Raw genomic sequence first — 19956 nt, 5'->3', positions numbered from 1 at the left:
GATTGATGTCTGGTGAGCCTTCTCCCATTGAGTTACAGACTGCCATCTTCTCACTGTGTCCTCACGTAGCTGAGAGTCACTGAGCTCTCTGGTGTCTCTTCTTATAGCAACATTAATCCTATTGGATCAGGGCTCCACCTTCTTTTTTTTTTTCTTTTTTACCTCATTTAACCTTAATTAATTCCTTAGAGGTGCCATCTTCAAATACAGCTACATTGGGACATTGGGCTTCAATATATGAATTTTGAGGGAATACAACATTAAATCCATAATGTGTTTTGTAAATATTTTCCCCCAGTATACTCATGTAGCTTGTTTTTACATCCTCCTAACAAAGTCGCTCACAAACCAAATTTTTAAAATTTTGATGAGTCCAATGTATCAAATTTTATTGAATTATGCTTTTTATTTTGGTATTATCTAACAACAGTTTGCCTACCTCTAGATCTCGATGATTTTCTTAGTTTTTTGTTGCTGTTTCTGGCAGTTTTATAGTTTCACATTTTACATGTAAATCAATTATCTAGTTAAATTGTGTATAAGTTATGAGACTTAGGTCACTTTCTTTTTTAAAAATATTTTTATTAAAAATATAGCTAATATACAATATTATATTAGTTTCAGGGGTACACTATAGTTATGCAACATTTATAGACCTGAAGAAGTGATCACTATGATATGTCCAGCAACCATCTGACACCATACCACGCTATCACAATATTATTGACTATATTTCCCATGCTGTACATTACATCCCCATGACTAATATGTTTTATACCTGGAAATTTGGACCTTTTATTTCCCTTCACTTCCCTCCCCCCTTCTTAATTTTTCAATTACAGTTGATATTCAATATTATTTTATATTAATTTCAGGTATACAGCATAGTGATTAGATACTTGTATAATTTAAGAAGTGATTCCTCTGACAAGTCTAGCATCCACTTGTCACTATACATAGTTATTACCATATCATTGACTATATTCCCTATGCTTTACTTTACATCTCCATGACTATTTTGTAACTACCAATTTGTATTTCTTAATCCCTTCCACCTTTTTACCCACAACCCCACACCCAATCCCATCTGGCAACCATCAAAGTGTTCTCTGTATCGTGACTTTGTTTCTGTTTTGTTTGTTTATTTTGTCCTTTAGATTCCACATATGAGCTAATCACATTGCATCAGTCTTTATCTGTCTGACACTCCACTCAGTACAATACCACCAGGTCTATCCATGCTGCTGCAGATGGCAAGGACCCATTCCGATTCATGGCCAAACAATATTCTATTGTATATATCTACCACCTCCTCTCTATCTATTCTTCTATCAATAGACACCCAGGCTGTCTCCACATCTTGGCCATTGTAAACAATGCTGCAATGAACATATGGATGCACACATCGCCATGGAGTAGCATTTTGGGTTTCTTCAGAAAAATAGCCAGAAGTGGAATTGCTGGTCCTTCTTTATCTCTTGATATAGACTTTTTTCTGGAAGTTTATTTGTCTAGTATAAGTATTGCTACCCCAGATATATATTTTTTTAATTTATTGGGGTGACAATTGTTAGTAAAATTACGTAGATTTCAGGTGTACAATTCTGTATTACATCATCTATAAATCCCATTGTGTGTTCACCACCCAGAGTCAGTTCTCCTTCCATCACCATATATTCGATCCCCCTTACCCTCATCTCCCACCCCCCACCCCCCACCCCCCTTACACTCTGGTAACCACTAAACTATTGTCTGTGTCTATGAGTTTCTGTTTCTCATTTGTTTGTCTTGTTCTTTTGTTGTTTTTGGTTTATATACCACATATCAGTGAAATCACATGGTTCTCTGCTTTTTCTGTCTGACTTATGTCGCTCAGCATTGCACTCTCAAGATCCATCCATGTTGTCACAAATGTTCCTATATCATCTTTTCTTACCGCCAAATAGTATTCCATTGTGTATATATACCACAACTTCTTTATCCATTCATCTGTCGAAGGACATTTTGGTTGTTTCCATGTCTTGGCCACCGTAAACAAAGCTGCAATGATCATTGGAGCACACGTGTCTTTATGTATAAATGTTTCCAGATTTTTTGAGTAGATCCCAGGAGAGGGATTGCTGGGTCTTATGACAATTCTATTCTTAATTTTTTGAAGGAACCTCCACACTGCCTTCCATAATGGCTGCACCAGTCTGCATTCCCACCAACAGTGTATGAGTGTTCCTTTTTCTCCACAGCCTCTCCAACACTTGTTACTATTTGTCTTGTTGATGATAGCCATTCTGACTGGGGTGAGGTGATATCTCATTGTGGTTTTGATTTGCATTTCTCTGATGATTAGTCATGTTGAGCATTTTTTCATATGTCTATTTGCTATTTGTATGTCCTCTTTGGAGAAATGTCTCTTCAAGTCCTCTGCCCATTTTTCAATTGGGTTGTTTGCTTTTTTGTTGTTGAGTTGCATGAGTTCCTTGTATATTCTGGATATTAGGCCCTTATCAGAGGCACTGTTTGCAAAAATCTTCTCCCATTCAGTTGGTGGCCTCTTTATTTTGTTGATGGTTTCTTTTGCTGTGCAGAAGCTTTTAAGTTTCGTATAGTCCCATTTGTTTATTTTAGCTTTTACTTCTATTGCCTTTGGAGTCAAGTTCATAAAATGCTCTTTGAAACCAAGGTCCATAAGTTTAGTACCTATGTTTTCTTCTATGCAGTTTATTGTGTCAGGTCTTATGCTTAAGTCTTCGATCCATTTTGAATTAACTTTGGTACATGGTGACAAATAGCAGTCCAGTTTCATTCTTTTGCACGTGGCTATCCAATTCTCCCAGCACCATTTATTGAAGAGGCTTTCTTTCCTCCATTGTATGTTTTTAGCTTCTTTGTCAAAAATTATCTGTCCATATTTATGTGGTTTTATTTCTGCATTCTCAATTCTATTCCATTGGTCTATGTGTCTGTTTTTCTTCCAATACTATGCTGTTTTGATTATTGTAGCCCTGTAGTACAAGCTAAAGTCAGGGAATGTGATCCTCAAGCATTTTTCTTTTTTCTTAAGATTGCTTTGGCTATTCGGGGTCTTTTGTGGTTCCAAACAAATCTCATGATTTTTTGTTCTATTTCTTTAAAATATGCCATTGGGATTTTGATGGGGATTGCATTGAATCTGTATATTGCTTTGGGTAATACGGACATTTTAACTATGTTGATTTTTCCAATCCATGAGCACGTAATGTCTTTCCATTTCTTTGTGTCTTCTTCAATTTCTTTCAAAAATGTCTTATAGTTTTCAGCATATAGGTCTTTCATATCCTTGGTTAAGTTTATTCCTAGGTATTTTATTCTTTTTGCTGCAATTGCAAAATGAATTGTTTTTTGTATTTATTTTTCTGAGATTTCATTGTTAGTATATAGGAAGGCAATGGACTTTTGTACGTTGATTTTGTAGCCAGCAACTTTACTGTATTCGTTGATTGTTTCTAATAGCTTTTTGGTGGAGTCTTTAGGGTTTTCTATATATAGCATCATGTCATCTGCAAAGAGTGATAATTTAACTTCTTCATTCCCAATTTGGATGCCTTTTATTTCTTTCTCTTGCCTGATTGCTCTGGCAAGGACTTCCAACACTATGTTGAAAAGCAGAGGTGATAGGGGACAGCCCTGTTGTGTTCCTGAACGTAGAGCAAAGGGCTTCAGTTTTTCACCATTAATTATGAGATTAGCAGAGGGCTTGTCATATATGGCCTTTATTATGTTAAGGTATTTTCCTTCTATACCTATTTTATTAAGTGTTTTAATCATAAATGGATGTTGTATCTTGTCAAATGCTTTTTCTGCATCAATTGATATAATCATATGATTTTTGTCCTTTATTTTGTTTATGTGATGTATCACATTGATGGATTTGCAGATGTTGAACCGTCCTTGTGCCCCGGGGATGAACCCCACTTGGTCGTGATGAATAATCTTTTTAATGCATTATTGTATTCGGTTTGCTAGAATTTTATTTAAGACTTTTGCTTCTGTAGTCATCAGAGATATTGGTCTGTACTTTTCTTTTTTTGTGCTGTCCTTACCAGGTTTTGGTATCAGGGTAATGTTGGCCTCATAATATGAGTTAGGGAGTACTGTCTCTTCTTCAATTTTTGGAACAGTTTGAGCAGGATTGGTATTAGATCCTCTTTGAAGGTTTGGTAGAATTCACTAGTGAAGCCATCTGGTCCTGGACTTTTGCTTTTGGGAAGGTTTTGGATGACTGATTCAATTTCGTTACTGGTGATCGGTCTGTTTAGATTTTCCAGTTCTTCATGGTTCAGCCTTGGAAGGCTATATGTTTCTAAGAATTGTCCATTTCTTCTAAGTTATTGAATTTGGTAGCATATAGTCCTTCATAGTATTCTTGGATGATCCTTTGTATTTCTGTGGTGTCTGTAGGGAGCCGGAGCATTAAGGGTTAAGAAAATGTAACTTCAAGCAGAATTTGGGAGGATCGCTAAGGGGAACTCCGATAAGCATAAAGAACAAACAGACACCTGCTGCCCTGGGAATGGGAAAATATCTAAAGGTCTAAGAACAGTCAGGGCCAAACTTTGAGAAAACATAACTAATCTGTACTTGCTGCCTCAGCCGCTTTATGTAACCTTCTTGTTTCTGTGTGTATAAAAGAAAGCTGAAAAATAAAGTAGGCGCTGCAGTCTAATTAGAACTGCTCGCCCTCCCGATCCCATCTTTGTCTCTTGTCTATTTTTTTCTCAATCCTCACTCCCCACTTCAGGAACCGTTCGTCTCGTCGGCAGGCTCCGACAGGTGTCCGTGATAACTTCCCCTTTTTCATTTCTGATTTTGTTAATTAGTGTCTTCTTTCTTTTTATCTTAGTGAGTCTAGCCAAGGGTTTGTCAATTTTGTTATTCTTTTCAAAGAACCAGCTCTTTGTCACATTAATTTTTTCTATTGTCTTTTTGTTCTCTATTTCATTTAGTTCTGCTCTAAGTTTTGTTATTTCCTTTCTTCTGCTGACCTTGGGTTTCACTTGTTTTTCTTTTTCTAGTTCTTTAAGGTGTAACATGAGGTTATTTATTTGGGATTTTTCTTGTTTCTTGAGACCATTTGCCTGTAATGAGATAAATTTCCCTCTTAAAACTACTTTCGCTGCATCCCAAAAATTTTGGTAGGATGTATTTTCATTGTCATTTGTTTCTATGTATCTTTTGATACCTCCTATAATTTCTTCTTTGACCCAGTCATTCTTTAAAAGTATGTTGTTTAATCTCCATGTATTTGTGTTTTTTCCCGCTTTCTTTTTGCAGTTGATATCCAATTTCAAAGCCTTGTGATCAGAGAATATGCTTGGTAAGATTTCAATCTTCTTAAATTTGCTGAGACTGATTTTATGTCCCAATATATGGTCTATCCTTGAGAATGTTCCGTGTACACTGGAAAAGAATGTATAGTCTGATGTTTTAGGATGATGTGCTCTATAAATGTCAATTATGTCCATTTCATCTAATGTGTCATTTAGGGATGCTATTTCGTTATTTATTTTCTGTTTGGATGATCTATCCATAGCTGTCAATGATGTATTTAAGTCCCCTAGTATAATTGTGTTTTGGTCAATTTCTCCCTTTAGTTCTGTTAGTAGTTGCTTGGTATATTTCGGTGCTCCCTGATTGGGGGCATAAATATTGATGACTGTTATGTCTTCTTGTTGTACAGTCCCCTTCACCATTATGAAATGTCCATCTTTGTCTCTTGTTATCTTTTTCACCTTGAAGTCTGTTTCATCTGATATCATTATGGCTACACCTGATTTTCTCTGGGTACCATTTGCTTGGAGTGTCAATTTCCACCCTTTCACTTTGAGTCTATGCTTGTCCTTGTAGCTGAGATGTGTCTCTTGGAGACAGCATATGGTTGGGTTTAGTTTTCTGATCCAATCTGCTACTCTGTGCCTTTTTATTGGTGAGTTCAGTCCATTTACATTTAGGGTGATTATTGATATGTGAGGATTTCCTGTCATTCTATCTTTAGTTTTCTGGTAAGGCTGTGTCTCCATTGTTTCTTTGCCTTTTGTTGTTGTCTATTTTATCTGTGTGGTGGTATTCTATGATGTTTCCCTCTGTTTCTTCTTTTATTACAGTATATATTTCAGTTCTGGATTATTTTTGAGTGGTTACCCTTAAGTTTATGTAAAAGAAAGTTTGATATTTAGAGTATTCCATTTTCTTCAGCACTCTTACTTTGTCCATTCCCGTATTCCGGTTCAGGCCTTTACTCTCCCCCTTTTTATGTTTTCGTTGCCACAAATTGTCCCTGTTGATGGTGGTCGAATAGCCTCCTTTAGTATTTCTTGTAGTGCAGGTCGTGTAGTAGAAAATTCCCTCAGCTTCTGTATGTCTGGAAAGGTCTTTATTCCTCCTTCATATCTAAAGGATATCTTTGCTGGATATATTATTCTTGGCTCATGATTTCTCTCTTTCAATAGTTTGAATATTTGGTTCCACTCCCTCCTGGCTTGTAGAGTTTCTGCTGAAAAATCTGATGATAATCTAATGGGCTTTCCTTTGTAAGTTACCGTCTTCTTTTCCCTGGCTGCCTTGAGGATTCTTTCTTTGTCGTTGATTTTAGACAGCTTCAATACAATGTGCCTTGGAGAAGGCCTGTTGGGATTGAGGTAACTAGGTGTTCTATTTGCTTCTTGGATTCGAGGGTCCAGTTCTGTCCACAAATTTGGGAAGTTCTCATCGACAATTTGTTTGAATATATTCTCTGTCCCTTCTCTCTTTCTTCTCCTTCTGGTATGCCCATTATTCTTATATTGCTCTTTCTGATGGAGTCAGAAAGTTCTTGCAGCGTTCTTTCATTTCTTTTAAGTCTCAAGTCTCTTTCTTCTTCCATCTGTGTCATTTCCAGGTTTCTATCTTCAGTGTCACTGATTCTTTCCTCCATCTGGTCAACTCTACTACCTAAGCTGGTTATTTCATTCTTAATTTCTTCTACTGAGTTCTTAATCTCCAGAAATTCTATTTGGTTCTTTTTTAAAATTTCAATCTCTTTCGTAAAATGCTCATGCTGTTCTTTGATTGTGTTTCTGAGTTCATTTTACTGCCTAGCTGTGTTTTCTTGTATCTCGTTGAGTTTTTTCAGAACTGCAATCTTGAATTATCTGTAATTTAAGTCACATATTTCTGTATCTTTAAGTGTCTTTTCAGGAGATTTTTCACTTTCTTTCTGAGCTATCTTGTTGCCTTGGTTATTTATGGCAATTACTGGTGTACAATTTCTCTTCCCAGACATCTACAGGAGTGGCTTCTGCAACAGGTTGACAGGAAGCGGTCTTTCTTTTGTTTTCCAGTACTTGTTGGTAGAATGTTTTATTTTTGCTCTGACTGCAGCTTATTTTACTTCTCCCACACGGTAGTGCTATGTTTTCTCTGCACTATTCCAGCTTCTCACACAATGGGGGGATTACCTGGGAGACGGGCTTCTCCTCTGTTAATAGTTCATCTAGGTCACAAGGCGCAGTGTCCCGGTGGGTATGCGGAGAGCTTTTGATGTTCCAAAGCTCTTCCAGCTCCAGATTCAGAGCCCGTATGTTTCAGCAGTTCTGTTTACTCCTGCAGGGATCCGCCCAGATAGGTGGGGCCAGGGGCAGGGTGAGTTGTGAGAGGTGGCCCAGAGCAATGGCGGCGACCGCCACCAAAGCCGGTCCTGCTTCCACAGCTCCCTCCCCTCTGCTGGAACCAGCTGGGCTGCGAATCTGTCTGCGGTCTACAGTTCTCAGAACCGCAAATATTCTGTTCTTTTGATCTGACACTGCTACTTTTCTGCTTCTAGCACAGGGCAGGTGGGGGCGGGGCGAGCTCTGGGAGGGAAGGGAGGGGGCGGCTAGTCTCAGTGCCTAAGGCTCCGTTCTCTGTTCGGCAGTGCGGGCTTAAACCACCGTTTTCAGCCTTTTTCCCTCAGTCTTTTCTCCGAGGTCTCTGCCGTGAGCGTTGGGTTCAGCCATGTTATATGCTGTCCCCTCAGCCCTGTGGAGCCCTGGTGGAGCCCTAGCAGTCCGATCTCCCACAGCCGTGGTAGTTTCGGGAAGCAGCGAGCTCGGCACACTGAGCTAGGTCTGCGTCCCGTGCCCGCGCAGCTCCGTCTCGGCCCTTCTCCCTTTCTTCCTCCCCTGCTCACAGGAATCTCCCACCTGTAGGTGATTTCAGTAGTGGGCCTCTTTGTCTTGCCTGTCTGCTGTGCAGGGAGTCCTTTGTGGAGTTATTGTTGTTCGATTCGTTGTAAATTCCAGGGGAGCTTTACAGTGGCTCACCTCACGCCGCCACTTTTCCTCGCCTCTGATCGCTACCCCAAATTTTTATGTTTTTTGTTTCTTTGCTTTCATTTTCATAAAATATATTTTCCCATCCTCTTACCTTCTGTCTGTGTGTGTCTTTTAATCTGAAGTGTGTCTCTCGTAGGCAGCATATGTAAGGTTTTGTTTTCATATCCATTCAGCTCTCCTATGTCTTTTGATTGGAGCATTTAATCCATTTACATTGAAAGTAATTGTTGATAGATATGTAGCTATTGCCATTTTATCATTCATAATTTTTTTTTTTTTTTTTTTTCTCATCTTGAAAAAGTCCCTCTAACATTCCTTGTAATACTGGTTTGGTGGTGATGAACAACTTTAGCTTTTACTTATCTAGGAAGCTCTTTATCTGCCCTTCGATTTTAAATGATAGACTTGCTGGGTAGAATAATCTTGGTGATAGATCATTGCTTTCCATCACTTTGAATATTTTCTGGCAATCCCTTTCGGCATGCAGTTTCTGTTCAGAAATCAGCTGACAGTCTTATTGGAGCTCCTTTATAAGTTACTAGTTGACTTTCTCTTGCTGCTTTTAGGATTCTCTCTTTGTCTTTAACCTTTGCCATTTTAATTATAATGTGTTGTGGGGGCAGAGCCCCAGAAAGTAGTTTCCAGGCTCTCGGCCTCACATAGACAGGTGCTGGTTCAGGTAGTAAATGGCCAACTGTGATTGCATGGCCATCAGCTGTGGCTAGTTGGCCGTCAGCTGTAACCAGTGAGCCATTGGCCACTAATATAACTGCTGTGGCTACGCTAGCAGAGAGAGAGAGAAAAAAAATGGGGGCTGGCAAGAAGATGGCGGCTGGGCTGGCAAGCGCGGATGGCGGTTTGCGGACAGTGTGGATCCAGCCTCCAGTGAGAGTATAGAGCCGCCAGAGAGAATATAGTGGTATGACTCCCCCACCTATGGCTCCGTGGGTGTTCCTTTTTGGCCTCACCATATCCTGCGTTCTTGTATGGGGAGCGGGAGCAGAGACCCCGCAGGCCGCCCCGCACGACAAATGGCACAGTGAGCAGGGTCTCCTGCACGACAAATGGCACAGCGAGCAGGGTCCCCCGCACGACATGTGTCTTAATGTGGGCTGTTTGGGTTCATCTTATTCGTGACTCTGTGCTTCATGAGCTTATATGTCAATTTCCTTCACCAGGTTAGGAAAATTTTCAGTCGTTATTTCTTTAAATACATTCTCAATTCCTTGCTTTCTCTCTCTTTTTTTTTTTTCCTTCTGGTACACCTATGATGCAAATGTTGTTATGCTTGATGTTGTCCCAGAGGTCTCTTAAATTATCCTCATTTATTTGGATTCTTTTTTTCTTTTTCTTTTTGCTGTTCTGATTGAGTGTGTTTTGCTATCTTGTTTTCCCATCATTGATTCGATCCTCTGTTTCATCAGTCTGCCAGTGATTCCATCTAGTGCATTCTTCATTTCAGTTATTGTATTCTTCACTTCTGCATGATTCTTTTTGTGGTTTCTATGTCCTTTTTTTATGCTTGCTCTATTTTGGCGTTCTCATGAAGTTCTTTGAGCATTTTTATAATAATTGTTTTGAACTGTGTATCTGGTAGGATGTTTGCCTTCATTTTTTTATTATTTTTTTCTGGAGTTTTCTGCTGTTTTTCCATTTGGGGCATATTTCTTTTTTCCCTCATTATGGCTGCCTTTCTGTATTTGTTTCTATGTATTAGATAGATCTGCTATGTCTTCCAGTTTTGGCTGGGTGGACTTTTATAGTAGGTGCCCTTTTGAGCCCTGGCAGTCTGCCTGGTCACTTACTCCAGATGATCCTGGAGTGTCCTTTTTGTGGGTTGTGTGTGCCCTCCTGTTATACTTGAGTCTTGATTGTTATTGGCACATCTGTGGGTTGGATTGACCCTCAAGCTGATTCGTAGTGGGTTTGGCCCCATCTTCAATTTACAGGCTGCTGTGTGGGATGCTTACCCCTGAATGGTATTGATGCCAGTGGGCTCTGGTGCCTGTTGAGACCACACTTCGGGTGTGCTGCTATGGAGCTAATTGAACTGCTGTGGTCTGAAGCAATATGTTTTGATTCTAAGGCCTCTTGAAAGGGGCTACAGTGCAGGCCCAGGTCAACAACTGCCTGTCACCAGCTGGGGACTACCTAGTAGGAGCTGCAAAAATGATCAGTGGTTGTTCATTTCCTGTGATAAACCTGGAGTAATGGCTGTCACAAGTACTGAGCCTGGGGTACCTCTACAAAAAGCCAGGACACTCCAAGGCCTGCTGTCACTTGCCAGCTTCCTTAAGGTTTAGCCACTGATAAAGCCTCACACAGTATGAAAGTTCAATGAAGCAGGGTTGTAGGGAGTCAGTAGAGTGGGAAGAATTGTGGTCAACAAGTTAATGTAGATTCTGGTGTGGTGACAGTGCTGAGCCTGAATCTACTCAGCAAAAGTCCCAGAGCACACTGAAGCCAGTTGCCATTAGCCTGGGGCCCACAAACTGTGATAGTTTTCTAAGAAAGAGTGCAATGTGGGCAGGGCTAGCTGTTCCACTAGAATGTGCCTCTGGCTTTGGGGGAGTTGGGTAGGGTGTGGTCCCAACAGAGCTCACCAGACCAATTCAGATTCATATTTGGCTATGTGGGGAGGGCTGAACACAGGAAAGATGGCACCTTTCCACTGGCTGCTTGGGAGAAGGGCCCAACACCAGGAAAATGGTGACTGTCCTAAAGCCCTCACTCTGAAACCACAAACCTCAAGTCTGCCCGCCATATGCCTCCAACACTCCCCAAGTCACCTGATGGTTGGAATCCCCACTGTTTTTCACAGCCAGATATTGTGGGAGCTCCTCTTCCTGGCACCAGTACTCTGGGCTGAGGACTCTGGTGTGGGACTAGAGTCCCTGGCTCCTCTGTGGGGAACCTCTGCAGCCAAGATATTCCTCATGATTTTCAACCACCACACAGAGGTTTGGGACAAGCCCATTCCACATCTCCACCTTTCCTAACAGTCTCAACATGGCTTTCTCTTTATATCCTTAGTTATAAACATCTGTTCAGATAGACTTCAGGTGATTCTCTAGGTTGATTGTTCTATAATTTAGTTATAATTTTAATATGTTCATAGAAGGAAGTAGGCAGGGTTTATCTACTCTGCCACCTTGTATCTCTCAAAGGGCACTTTCTTTGCCTATGGATGTACAATTGTCCAGCACTATTTGTTGAAAACTTATCCTTCCATTAAATTGTTTTTGCACATTTGTTAAAAATTAGTTAAGCATATTTTTGTGTGGTCTATTTCTATTTCAGTGAATGATATTCATGTGAGTTCTCTATTCCATCCATTGATCTATGTATCTGCCCTTATACACAATTGTATTTTCTATAGCTAAATTTTAAGTCCTGAAATCAGGTAAACTGATTCTTCTGATTCTTACCCCTTTATTTTTATTTTTTTCAAAATTGTTTAGCTATTGTAAACAATTCAATCTTTTATTGTTTTGTTGCCTTTCCATATAAATTTGAGAATAACCTTGTCTATATCTTCGAAATAAATGTTGGCAGAATTTTGATAGGAATTGTGTTAAAACTATAAATCAATTTGGGAGAACTGACATTTTAATTATGTTGAGTCTTCCAGTGCATGAACATGGAAGGTCTATTTATTTAGGTCATCTTTGATTTGTGTCATCAGCATTTTATAATTTTCAAGATGCAGATCCTTTGTATATTTTATTAACTGCATGCCTAAGTACCTCATCTTCTTTGGAGCTGTTACAAATAAATAATATTGTGTTTAATTTGGGGTTTTGTATTATCATTGTTAGTACATAGAAATACAATTGATATTTGTGTGCTTCTTTATAATATTTACACTGAAAAAAATCTAGCAAGTGTTCCTTTTTCATGATGGTTATTTTCAACATAAATTCTGAGGAAATAGGCTTTTATTTGTAAACAACTTTTTCACAATAAAATTGTGATAGAAGCTTGTCTATATTTGAAATTGAGAAATAAATTTGAGAGTAGCCATACTGTTTTGGAGAAGGTATTTATAAGCCCTGGTTGCCTGGTATGTAATACTTAACATGTTTTAATTTTATTATTATTGACATTTTTTAGGCCCATTGATATATGTATGTATTATAAGGTTCAACTTTCTATAGTGTTTTTAAGCAGAAAATTCTTCCTGAATCCAAAAACGCTTTTGAAGAAAAATACTCATAGCTATACATAGTTCAGTGAATATCTGGTTATAACTTGCAAAATAAGGTTATGATAAAAATACATTTTGGCTTTTGTTTTGTAAATCAGCTTTCTGAACTAAAGGAATAATACTTAAATTATTTTTACAATTTAGTGCGTAACATATAGTGAAAACGAAAACATATAAAAGGAAATTAAATATACACAACAAGTATGTCACCTTGTGATTGGTTTGATATTTTGTTGCATTGCTCTACTCATTAAAAATTCCATGGGGATACGAAAGTCAATTTGGGGAATGTAATCAATAATGTTGTAAAGATTTTGTAGGGTATCTGATGGACACTTGTCTCATTAGGGAGACCACCTCAGGGATGATGTAGATGCCTGATCACTGCACTGTACACCTGAAGCTGAAGCTAAACAGTAATGAATGGCAGCTATAATTATATATATATATTTACAAGAAGTGGAGTACAGCATTAGGAATAGAGACAGTGGAAATGTAATGGCTGTATGCGATGTCAGAGGGGTAGTAGATGAGGAAGGGGGGTTATCACTCTGTGAGGGATATAAATGATAAATGTCTAACTATTATATTGTTTTGTACACCTGAAACTAATAAAAAAAAGAAAAAAGAAAAAAAATAGTTGATCAAGTCAGGATTATTTTAAACTGTATTTTCAAATGTTATTAATACCTATACATTTGTAGAAAAAAATCAAGGTTTAAATATAGAAAGCAATTTTATAAGAGGTAATTTACAGATGATTAGCAGTCTCCCAAAAGGAAGTACACAAAACTAGGAGCAAACCAGCACATGTTAACAATGGAAAATCACCTTTTTGTTTTTTTTTCACTTGGGAGTTGAATACAAAGCTGGTTTTCTGTGTTTCAATTTCTTTCTGAACTTGAAAGTTGACATGGTGGATTGGTTTGTGTACAGCTAATTTTCAATGACAGTTTTTGGAAGTCAAGTTAAAAACATATGTAAATTTTCTAAATAGTAGGGAGTAGTCATGGGACAGGAGACTTGTAAGTTTTGTTTACATTGCCTTCATGGTTTAGCTTTTTTCTGCATCTGAATTCTGCATGTATATGGCATGACTAAGCAAGTGTTGGAGATGAGTATCTGAGAATAGCGTGAATGTAGAGAATAGAATTTGGTGCCAAAAGAGAATGTAGAGCCACTAGATCCCTGTGACTTAATGAACTTCATTAAGGAGTTTGCATAAATTGTAGAGTAGCACTTCCATCACCCTTTTTACTCCAGGCTGATCTCCATTTACTCCATTACTAGTTTCCCTCCAAGGGTACAGGAGTTCATTCCTTCTGTTGGAGTAAAGATTGGCAATGCAGATCTTAACTTCACCAGAGACCCTGGCCATGTAACCATATGTTTGCCATAATCATTATGTTGCTAAAACTTCTTTCCAATCCTTTATTTATTTTTTTAATTGAAATAAATCAACTTGCCAGGACCTTCTGTCCAGTGGTCTTAAAACACTTTTATTCTTTCTTACCTATAAATGCATTACATTGATATTTACATTGGTCTATTGTAATTTTCTTTATTAGTTTTTGTATAAAAAAAGAAAGATGCAATCAGCATGATATTTAGGAGTCTGCACAGAGATAAAGGTAAAACAGGGTTTTGCAAAACCATTCTATGTTTCAGTTCACGCCACCAAATATGTAGATACATTCCATTTAGGGATGGAATGTATTTTTATCATTACTTTTTCTAAACTACTTCACATTTCAGTAATCCTTTCTAGTATGTTCCACTTGAATGTCTCTATTGACCGGGATTGCTGCTTAACAGCCTATTCCACAATATTAGGTAAAGAGGATTACCAGAATCACCCAGTTATCTTCTGTGCAATGGCCCTAGTTCTGACATCTAGAAAAACAGAACACATTTACTCTTTCTTACGTATGAAAGAGATTTGCTACTGTGAATACAATGGGTGATTGCTTGCCTAGTTTGAATATCATCATTCAAACCCACTCCATATGGCATAGCTCCTACATTCTTGATGATCATGGCCATTATCTTATAGTTATGGTTGATTTAGCTAGGAGTCCTTTTTGTTTATTAGTCTAGTATCTACTGTGTGTCAGATATTGGGTTAGACTTGAGAACATTTATTATTTATTTATGTACTTATGTATTTATTTATTTATGTAAAGTTTATTTAAGTGTATTGGGGTGACAATTGTTAGTAAAGTTACATAGATTTCAGGTGCACAATTCTGTAATACATTATCAATATCTCACATTGTGTGTTCACCACTCAGCATCAGTTCTCTTTCTTTCCATCACCATATATTAGACCCATTTATCCTCTTCTAGAGCCTCCCTCTCACATTACCCTCTGGTAACCCCTCAATTATTCTGTCTATGAGTTTTTGTTCCTTCATTTGTTTGTCTTGTTCTTTTGTTCTTTTCAGTTTTATATATACCACATATCAGTGAAATCATATGGTTCTCTACTTTTGCTGTCTGACTTATTTTGCTTAGCATTATAATCTCAAGATCCACACATATTGTCCCAAATGGCAGTACTTCATCTTTTCTTACCGCCGAACAGTATTCCATTGTGTATATATACCACAACTTCTTTATCCATTCATCTATCGAAGGACATTTTGGTTGTTTCCATGTCTTGGCTACTGTATATAAAGCTGCAATGCCACATGTCTTTATGGATAAATGTTTTCAGATTTCTTAGGTAGATACCCAGGAGAGGGATTTCTGGGTCATATGGTAATTCTATTCTTAATCTTTGAGGAACCTCCGCACTGCCTTCCATAGCAGCTGCACCAGTCTGCATTCCCACCAACAGTGTATGAGGGTTCCTTTTTCTCCACAACTTCTCCAACACTTGTTACTATTTCTCTTGTAGATAGCCATTCTAACTGTACTGAGGTAATATCTCATTGTGGGTTTTATTTGCATTTCTCTGATGATTAGTGATGTTGAGCATTTTTTCATATATCCATTTGACATTTGAATGTCCTCTTTGGAGAAATTTCTCTTCATGTCCTGTGCCCATTTTTCAATTGGGTTGTTTGTTTTTTTGTTGTTGAGTTGTATGAGTTCCTTGTATATTTTGGATATTAGCCCCTTATCTGAGATGCTGTTTGCAAAAATCTTCTGTCACTCAGTTGGTTGCCTCTTTATTTTGTCAATGGTTTCTTTTGCTGTGCAGAAGTTTTTAAGTTTGATATAGTCCCATTCATTTATTTCAGCTTTTACTTCCCTTTACTTGCCTTTGGAGTCAAATTCATAAAACGCTCTTTGAACCCAAGGCCTATAAGTTTAGTACCTATGTTTTCTTCTATGCAGTTTATTGTTTCAGGTCTTATGCTTAGGTCTTTGATCCATTTTTAATTAATTTTGGTACATGGTGACAGATAGCAGTCCAGTTTCATTTTTTTTGCATGTGGCTTTCCAATTCTCCCAGCACCATTTATTGAAGAAACATGTTTTTTGCTTCTTTGTCAAAAATTATCTGTCCATATTTATGTGGGTTTATTTCTGGTTTCTGAATTCTATTCCATTGGTCTATGTGTCTGTTTTTCTGCCTATACCATGCTGTTTTGATTATTATTGCTCTGTAGTACAAGCTAAGTCAGGGAGTGTGATACCTCCAGCATTGTTCTTTTTTTCTTAGGATTGCTTTGGCTATTCGGGGTCTTTTGTGGTTCCATACAAATCTGATGATTTTTTTGTTCTATTTCTTTAAAAAATGCCATTGGGATTTTGATGGGGATTGCATTAAATCTGTATATTGCTTTGGGTAATATGACCCTTTTAACTATGTTGATTCTTCCAACCCATGAGCATGGAATGTCTTTTGCCATTTCTTTGTATCTTCTTCAATTTCTTTTAAAAATGTCTTACAGTTTTCAGCATATAGGTCTTTCCCATTTTTGTTTTTTTCTTAGGTATTTTATTTTTTTGCATCAATTGCCAAAGGAATTGCTTTTTTTTTTTTTCTTTATCTGAGATTTTATTGTTAGAATATAGGAATGCAATGAACTTTTGTACGTTGATTTTGTAGCCAGCAACTTTATTGTATTCGTTGTTTCTAAAACTCTTTGGTGGAATCTTTAAGGTTTTCTATATGTAGCATCATATCATCTGAAAAGAATGACAATTTAACTTCTTCATTCCCAATTTGGATGCGTTTTATTTCTTTCTCTTGCCTGATTTTTCTGGCAAGGATTTCCAACACTATGTTGAAAAGCAGAGGTGATAGGGGACAGCCCTGTCGTATTCCTGAACATATAGCAAAGGGCTTCATTGTGATATTAGCTGAGGCTTTGTCATATATAGCCTTTATTATATTAAGGTATTTTCCTTCTATACCTATTTTTTTAAGTTTTTAATCATAAATGGATGTTGTATCTTATCAAATGCTTTTTTTTGCATCAATTGGTGTAATCATATGTTTTTTTTCCCTTTATTTATTTATGTATTTATTTATTTATAAGAATATCTTTGCTGGGTATATTATTCTTGGCTCCTAATTTCTCTCTTTCAATAGTTTGAATATTTGGTTCCACTCCCTCCTGACTTGTAGAGTTTCTGCTGAAAAATCTGATGATAATTTAGTTGGCTTTCCTTTGTAGGTTACCGTCTTCTTTTCCTTGGCTGCCTTGAGGGTTCTTTCTTTGACATTAATTTTTGACAGCTTCAATACAATGTGCCTTGGAGAAGTCCTGTTGGAGTTGAGGTAATTAGGTGTTCTATTTGCTTCTTGGATTTGAGGATCCAGTTCTTTCCACAAGTCTGGAAAGTTCTTGTCAACTATATGTTTGAATATACTCTCTGTTCCCTTCTCTCTTTCTTCTCCTGATATGCCCATTTGCCTTATATTGCTTTCTGATGGAGTCAGAAAGTTCTTGTAGAGTTCTTTCATTTCTTTTAAGTCTCAAGCCTCTTTCTTCTTCCATCCATGTCATTTCCAGATTTCTATCTTCAATGTCACTGATTCTTTCCTCTGTTTAGTCAACTCTACTACCTAAGCTGGCTATTTCATTCTTCTTTTTTCAGAGTTCTTAATCTCCAGAAATTCTATTTGGGTCTTTAAAATTTCAATCTCTTATTTTTAAAATGTTCATTTTGTTCTTTGATTGTGTTTCTGAATTCATTCAACTTCTTGTCTGTGTTTACTTGCATCTCGTTGAGTTTTTTAAGAACTGCAGTCATGAATTCTCTGTCATTTAAGTCACATATATCCATGTCTTTAAGTTCATTTTCTGGAGACTCTTCATTTTCTTTCTGAACCATCTTGTTACCTTGGTTATTCATGGCAATTAATGATTTATTATTTTTCTTCCTAGACATTTACAGGAGCGGGTTCTGCAACAGGTTGATATAAAAAGGTCTTTCTTTTGTTTTCCAGTAGGTGTCCAAAGAATGTTTTATTTTCTCTCTGACTGCAGCCTTTTATTGTCTCCCACATACAGTGTTTTATTTTCTCTGCAATATTTTGGCTTCTCACACAATGGGGAGATTCCCTGGATGGCAGGCTTCTTCTCTGTGAACAGTTTTCCTGGGCCACAGGGCGCTGCCTCCGTGGGGGCATGTTGAGAGCTTCTGATGAATCAAACCTCTTCCTGCACCAGATTCAGAAACCATGTGTTTCAGCAGCTCTGTTTACTCCTGCAGGGATCTGCCCAGATGGGTGGGTACAAAGGCAAGGTGTGTTGTGAGAGGTGGCCCAGAGCAATGGCCGTGACCACCACAGCCAGTCCTGCTTCCTCGGCTCCCTCCCCTTTGCCGGAACTAGTTGGGCTGTGAGTCCATCTCTGCGGACCACAGTTCTCAGAACTGCAAATATTCTGTTCTTTTGATCTGACTCTGCTACTATTCTACTTCTAGCACTGGATGAGGGGAGAGCTCTGGGAGGGTAGGGAGGGCGCAGCTAGGCTCAGTGCCTAAGGCTTCTGTTCTGTGCTCAGCAGTGAGGGCTTAAACCACCGTTTTCAGCCTTCTTCCCTCAGTTTTTGCTCCAAGGTTTCTGATGTGAGCGTTGGGTTGAGGTGTGTTATATGCTATCCCCTCAGCCCTGTGGGCTATAAGCAGAGCCCTAGCAGTCCGAATTCTTCCCTCTCCCACAGCTGCAGTAGTTCCGCAATGCAGTGAGCTCAGAGCACTGAGCTAGGTCTGCACCCTGCGCCTGCGTGGCCCAGTCTCCGCACTTTTCCATTTCCTCCTCCCCCACTTGCGCAATTTGCCCACCTTTAGAAAATTTCAGTAATGTGCCTCTTAATCTTGCCTGTGTACTGTGCAGGGAGTCCTTTGTAGAGTTACAGTTGTTCAATTTGTTGTAAATTCCAGGGGAGATTTCAAGAGGCTCGCATCACACTACCATTTTTATGACATCCACTTCCGTAACTCAGGAACATGTATTTTTATTTAAAAAAGATTTGCATATTACTTCCTACGAGGTCTGACAATTAAATTCATGAACTTGTTGCAATGATGTTGCTAACTTTTTTGATAGCAGAGGGATTATTCATTATTAATTTGTATCAGCTGGACAAACAATTAACCTACTTTACTATTTGGAAGTGCTGAAAAGACTGCCTGAAAAAGTTAAACGACCTGAACTTTTTGCCAACAATTCGTGGCTCTTGCATCATGACAATGCACCAGCTCACACGGCACTGTCTGTGAGGGGTTTTTAGCCGGTAAACAAATAACTGTATTGGAACACCCTCCCTAGTCACCAGATCTGGCCCCAATGACTTCTTTCTTTACCTGAAGGTAAAGAAAATATTGAAAGGAAGACATTTTGGTGACATTCAGGACATCAAGGGTAATACAATGACAGCTCTGATGGCCATTCCAGAAAATGAGTTCCAAAATTGCTTTGAAGGGTGAACTAGGGGCTGGCATTGGTGCATAGCTTCCCAAGAGGAATACTTCAAAGGTGACCATAGTGATAATCAGCTATGAGGTATATAGCACTTTTTATAGGCTGAGTCATCAACTTAATTGTGTGACCTCGTGTGTGTGCATGTGCGTGTGTGTGTAATGATTATAAAATAATTAGCTAGTCCTCATATATGAACTGAAACTTAAAATATTAATAATGGATACATTTGTTAAATGTTTACCATGTGGTAAAGTTTCTATGATGACCTTATTATTCCTCAGGTAGACTCTAAAGGTGAGTGTTTTATTACCTTCATGTAATAGATGAAGAAACTAAAGCCTCAAGGGAATAAATCTCTTGTCTAAAGTCTTAACATTATTTAGATGACAACTGAAATTGAACTCAGCAATCTGACTTCAAAGCCCAATCCCTCAACCGCTTTTGGCTCCTTTCCTATTGAAATGAGTGGGACACCAGACATCACTTTTCCTGCTCAGACATTGTTAGAATACCTCTTAGTTAATAATAGTGAGGGCCTG

Source organism: Rhinolophus sinicus, linkage group LG01, assembly GCF_036562045.2.
Source record: "Rhinolophus sinicus isolate RSC01 linkage group LG01, ASM3656204v1, whole genome shotgun sequence".
NCBI lineage: Eukaryota > Metazoa > Chordata > Mammalia > Chiroptera > Rhinolophidae > Rhinolophus > Rhinolophus sinicus.
This window is presented reverse-complemented; position numbering follows the sequence as displayed.